The following is a 6,537-nucleotide window of genomic DNA, read 5'->3' on the forward strand; positions in this document are numbered from 1 at the left end:
GGCCAGATTTAGGCACCTACATACCTTTAAAAATCTGCCCCAAAAATTCTAAATGCCTCACTTCAACATCTGTAAAACTGGGGTATTACTATTTCCTTCCATCAAAGGGGGGTTGTGATGACAAATGCACTGAAGACCATGAGATGCTCAGATACTACACTGCTGAGGGTTGTATGGGCTGAGTGCCCACACTTGCCTACGAAATTGAAAAGACTGAGATTTTCATCTTGGTTACTCCCTGCATCCCTGTGGCCAAAATTTCTCTTTGCCCTACAGACATGAAAGCACGACCGGCTCTAGGCACCAGCAAAGCAAGCATGTGCTTGGGGTGGCACAATTCCAGGGGTGGCATTCTGGCCACCCTTTTTTTTTTTTTTTCGCTTGGGCAGTTGCACTCTCAGAGCTTGGGGCGGCAAAAACCCTAGAGCTGGCCCTGCATGAAAGAAAAGTATTTCCTTAAAATCATGGAATTAATCTATTACTCTGCGTTCAGGGCCTGATCCAAAGCCCAAATAAGTCCATATGAATTTTTCTATTGATTTTAGTGGTCTTTGAATCCGGCCCTATGTAACACAGGGCTATTGTGGACTCATCTATCTGCTTTTGCCCCTCCCCTTTCACTGTGGGAGATCACCCTGAGATTTAAGCGGCAGGCCAGAGAGCTGGAGAACTCTCACAAAATCTAGAGGTTCAAAAGGTATGTAGGCACCTGATTGGCATCCACAACTTCCCTGGGGATTGCAGTTGTTGAACAACTCCCTCAAAGTGCTGCGCAACTTCTGTTTCCATTGATTTCAGTGGGAGTTGAGGATATCTAATACCTAAAAGGAGCTCCTCAGTAGCATGCAGGATCTGGCCATTAGCACAGTACTTGTGGAATTAAGTTATATTGTCTTCATCACAAGACAATAAACAGAGCCTCCAATAACCATGAATAATAGAGCGCTTAAAACAAGAAAACTAGAAGGGAGGGAATGAAGTTTGTTACCATTTGTGAGTGGCCACAAGCTGTGCCCTGTATACCCTCAGGCACTCCTGCTTCACAGGATGTTGGAAACTTGACTCATTAAGGCTTAGAAATGACAGGGGCGAATGCCATTGGCATGTTTATAAATAAATGTCAGTTAACAAAGGAAATAGGTGAGCTCAGAGTGCAGAGTAAGATATGTTGTTGATAAAGAAAGGACACAAAACAGATTCTAAAATGGAGCCATTTGGAACAGATGAAACAGACCTCGGGTTCCATATTAGAATCTATGTTTAGTAGAGCTGGTTGGGAATTTTCTGTCTCAATGATTTTCCGATGGAATAATCACTTTCTGCAAAATTTCCATGGGAAAATGTCAACTTTGCTGGAAAATTTCAATTTTCCGTTAGAAAATCATTCCCAGCACTGGGGAACTTTCATGCCTGTGTAGTCTTGACTCCATGGCAGCCCACCAGGGCTTCTATGTCTCCCTAGCTCTGGCGTAGCATCCAGGGAGCTGGTGATCCTGGCTAACATATTCGGTTTTGGAAACACCGAAGGGTTCCTGTAGAACATTTTGGTGTTTCCAAAACAAAATATTGCAGAATTTTAGTTCCCTGAAAAATTTGGAGTTTTTGGTTTTTCATACTGACTTCGGGTGAAAAAAATTCCCAAACCTCTAAAATCTGTGTGAAGCAGAAATTCTGTTTCCCAGCCAACTCTTGTTCTAGTTTCCTTTCTCATCAATATCTCTTTTTTCAGCAGTTGCCTTGCATAGCAGGCAGCCCAAAACAGAAAGCTCTTCTGCTGTATGTTACCTACAGCTTTGGCAAAAACAGAAGAGACAGAGATCCCTTCATCAATAAGACATTTGTGGTGGTGTTTTTTATTTTTTTTAAAAAACAGTTGTTGTTGTCCTTCTTTGCTGAGCTGCAGGACTCAGACTGAGAACAATTAACATGTTGTCTTCTATTTCCATTCTTCCTACCTGTCTCTTTACAGTTGTAACTAAGAGTCTCTCCTTGTCTGAAGAATTGGTAAGAATGACAATTACAGCCAGTCTGCTTCTGAATTTCAGTATTCCTGTGGAGGAAATTCTGTCAACTTTCAGAGGAGTGTGGAAAGACAAATCAGAGAGCTTGTCTACACAGGGAAACCGACTAGCATGGGTGTAGCAAAATAACTGTTAATAATTATCCTTCCACTCCCAGCATTTTTTCTACATCCAGTTTTGCTCCCTTTTAGTACTATAGGTAGAGAAAATCATCCAGTGCCATTAGTCCTGCTTGAACAATCTAATTTTTAAGATGAGGTATTGTGAAGAACTAGATCTTCCATTGATATTCTTTGTAAAATGGTTTAATTTTAATATTTCTTCATACCGCTGTTTATAAGTAGCCGTTTTAACTACCTACCGAAATTCTAATTCAAATGACTGTGTTAATTAGCTAGAGGGTCTTTTACAGCCCTTTTTTCCCCCTTTAGTTAAAAAGGTTTTGATCATGGGCTGGATAAAACGCTTAGTTTTATCGGAGATGTGTTTTTTGTTCTCTGAGGACTTAAAGCGAGTTAAAGAGCCCAGGCAGATGATGTCGTTTTTTACTCTTTGTAGTGCTGTATCATGCACTCGGGATAATATCCAGTCCCATAAGTCAAAGTGAATATTTTCTGCTTGTTTGTAATAGATTGAAAATGTGGGTCATAAACAACTCAATCACATTTTTTTTGCTGTTAGCCTTTTTTGATTTATGTGGGAGGGGAGGGGGCGCTTCAGAGCACCTGGAAAACGGTGTCTTCTATTTTTGTGCTATTTTCTGGTTATATCATATTATGTTTCAAGTTTTTAAAAACCTGATAGGATAGTTTAGCATTGTTTAGTCACAGCACAACCTTGTTGCTCCAGGGGGAAGTTTGAGGAGGGGCTATGCCTCAAGGAAGTACAATCCTCCTCCAAGCTTCTTCGTGTACCATCTCCATCAGTTTCGTCTCCTGCTGCTGCCCATTCCTGCACTTTTACAAGGTCTAGAGACAATCTGGCCCCAAGAGTGGCCTATCTGAGGTGCATAAGATAACAACAACTGCTCCTTCCTTTTCTTTTTGGTGCAGCTCTGTATTGTGAAAACAAGTGGTCACTTCATGCAGTAAGTGGGCAGTAAACGTCAAACATCTGAGAAAGAGCCCCTCATAGAGAGTGTAGTGAGCCTGTGGAATCTGAAACCACAGGAGGCTGCCAGCTCAAATACTGTATTGGATTGAAAAGAGTCTAGATACAATAGATGCCACTTTATAACAACCCTGATAATAACAACTTTGGGTTAACCAGAAGCATTTTGTCTGGAACTGTTACCATTCAACTGACTATAATGTTAATTAGTCCTGATATTGACAACAGACTTGCTGCTTCTTGACAACCTTGTTAGTGGAGAGGTTTTACTATAATCAATTAGATGGCTCACCTGAATGTGTGAATCATGGCCACGCTTGATTCTTACCTGCAACTGAAAGCTGTGGATGTTGCCCAAACCCAACCCAACCCAACCCAACGATTATTGATGCACTTCATCTCACTAAGGAGTCTAGGGCTGTAGCTCTCCCAAAGACTGTATGTAATGGCTTCTGAAAGGGCAGGTTTGTTTTAGCCACTGACAATGTCAGGCTGGAGGACACTGAGGTGTACCTTGATGTTGTCATCCCCTGCAGTCTAACAGCAGAGGAATTTGAGACCATTGTTGAGTTTGACAGCCAGGTGGAGACCTCGCCAACGTGGAACTCCTTTCAGACAGTCAAGGCTGTAACAAGTCACAAGAGGATAGTGCATCAGACGAAGAAGCCAAACAGCCTTTGCTTCCAGAACAGTTATGTGCTGTGGACATTTTCCAGAGGCTATGCGAGAATTGTGGCTTTTACAGTGGATATGAGGCTCAATCACAAAATTGAGAGAGATTTACAGGTGGAGGTGGCAAATCAGAAAACAGACACAGGATGAATTTTGTTCTTAAACTAATTTCCCCCCCATTTTTTTTATTTTACTCACATTTTCTTTATAAGATTTTTGTGCTGTTTCACTTTGTGTGACATGCCTGGAGTATTGGCTTTAAGTACAGTAGACTGACATTTTGTAAGTTTGCTAACATGCACTGTATATAGTGCAACAAACATGGCACTTTTGTAAATAAAGGAAATAAATTTCTAGTCCTTATGTTTGTGGAGAGAAGTCTGAAAATGTGAGCTGGTTGTATCCTAATGGCTGAGAAACTAGAAGGCAGAAAAAGAACTGAAACTGTATTATTTTATATTGTTTGGGTGGTCACTACTGTTCTCGTGGCAGCGCTGGTTGCGACTGCCAAACCATTTCCATTATAATATTCTGATTTCACACACTCAGAACTTTCCCAAACTTTCACCTTTTGGGATGGGTGAGAGGAGAATCAGCCCCCAAGTTTGACTGTGGCATGTGCTTGCCCAAGTCCCACCCGGTAGGGAACCTACCTGTCTGTTAGCGTGCAACACTGTAGCTTCTGTGGTTGAACAAAGCACATCAAAAACCGTCGGTGCTATGGCTCTGTGGAACGTACAGCACTGTTTAATTAAAGTCCTTGGTTGAAAAGATTACGTAGAGGAAAGAGTTTGAAAATCGTTATCTGAGCAGCTGAGCTCTATGCAGAAGATCAACACGTTATTATTTAGTATTAACTATTGTTTATATAGAGCTACTGGCAAAAATATAGGAGGCACTTTCCAAGTAAAGCAGGCACAGTCCCTGTCCTGGAGTGCTTATGTTTATTGCACAGGGCTCCAAGTGATGACTATCATTTAATGCAAATAATATGAAAAGGGTGCTCAATTAGTTTAGTGTGGAAGATTGTGATAAGATTTTAATAATATGGACTTTACGTGAAATTTTTGCTTTCGTCTCAGTAATTAACACTTGCAAAAGGTTTAATCTGTATTTATTGAGCATGTTGTAATATTGGCACATGAGCAGAATAATAAGATGATGCATATGGACAATGCGGTTTTCACTTTATTGCAAGTTGCCTTTTATTATTATTATTTTTTTAACTGCTGAACAATAAGGTTTATTCTAAACGAAAATGAGAAGATGCGATTATTCCTGCAAAGTGGTGCTGTTCAAAAATTTCATGTGTGTCATATTAGATTTCCCTTCAAGGGCTTGTAAGATGATGCTGTGGTGAAATGTTTACATATTGCAGAGAAGTCAATTTCCTTACTGCCTGCAGATCTTTGCAAAGTGAATGGTTTGCACAGCATGGAAAGATCATTTGCAAAGTCTGCAGTAACTTGTTTGACCCTGTGTGTGTGTGTGTGTCTAAATATATATACAGAGTGTTTATTTATTATTTTAAAATGGTAGTATAGCACCCCCTCTACACCTGGTTACCTCCTTTAATGCCAATCCACTTAAAGGTCTGGGTTCTTTCGGATCCCGCCACCCACTCAGCATGGTGTATCTTTTTTCTTATGAAATTATTTGGTGGTGCCTCCACTCGCTCCTTCCTGGCAGGGTCACCAGGGCAGCTTGGGCGGAAAACTCTAACTACAGGGTAATCCCCACTTACTTGCCAGATAGTTGGAGACTTCTAAGAAATAACACAAACAAATACAATATATTCAACACAATAATTATATTAAACAGGAGACAAATACAATATAACCGGGTAAAACACTATTTTAGGGTTACCGGTGCCCACACTGAAAATACCCATGACTTGATGGAACAATGTAAAGTTAGCGTCCCGTTGGTACGCATACTTTGCTGGGGCCCTTGATGACCTATAACCACAAAATTCTTCTTTGCAGTGGTTTAGCAGTGTGGCTCACAGGGTTCACTACAGCCCAAAGGACTCACAAGTGGGAGAAGGTGGTAAATCCCTCCACAGGTGTAATATGCAGCAGGTTATAAAATCCTCAAACCCTTACTCCCTGGCTTGAGGACACAGTTCGGGGAGTAGGGGGTCCCCAAAACAAATTACGTAACTAACTAAAAGATGGTGCACTCACAAACTCCATGAATGATCCTCAGGTTCAAAGATGCCTCTGGACTCCTCAGTCACTGCAGAGGGGCTGCTCTCTGCTGGCAGTGATCCTCCTCAGGCAGGAATCCGGCTGCGTTGGTCCCAGGATTTCCCCTCACCACAAAGGGGTGCAGGGCTCAAGGTGTAGGTTACACAACTACACTAACATCCAAACTGTAGCCTCCTAGCCCAGCCTCCAGACACACACTCCGCAGGCAGCAGCCCTGGACTAGCAGCCAGAGCAGAGCTGACCATGTGCTGACTGGTCTCACCTAGGGAGCTGGAGGGCAAACTCAGCCTGGCTGGGGAAGTTTTCCAGCCAATGCTACAAACTGGGAATCATCAATGGGGAAGGAAAAACCCAGCTGAGGGATCTGCTGTCAGGTCCCTAGAGGCCTGTTCTCAGGGGGAACCCTGCATGCAGGCCTGGGACTCACCAGCTCCCCACACAGCCAGTCCTACCCTTTTCCTGGCTGGCTCCAGACTGACTCCAAAATGGCTTCTCCCTGGGAGGGCCTCTCACTCCCTATTGGC

General features: G+C 42.4%; 1 long non-coding RNA gene across 1 annotated transcript; it reads right to left on the reverse strand.

Moving 5' to 3' along the window:
• Nucleotides 1-3,706: 3,706 nt before the first annotated feature.
• On the reverse strand, nucleotides 3,707-6,152 carry LOC122464931. The gene is made up of 3 exons (XR_006289376.1): nucleotides 5,990-6,152; nucleotides 4,457-4,529; nucleotides 3,707-3,756 (listed from the first exon to the last, which is right to left on the reverse strand). It is a non-coding gene; the product is annotated as an uncharacterized LOC122464931 (long non-coding RNA).
• Nucleotides 6,153-6,537: the final 385 nt, after the last annotated feature.

This window comes from Chelonia mydas, chromosome 3 (assembly GCF_015237465.2).
Source record: "Chelonia mydas isolate rCheMyd1 chromosome 3, rCheMyd1.pri.v2, whole genome shotgun sequence".
NCBI classification, from domain to species: Eukaryota; Metazoa; Chordata; order Testudines; family Cheloniidae; genus Chelonia; species Chelonia mydas.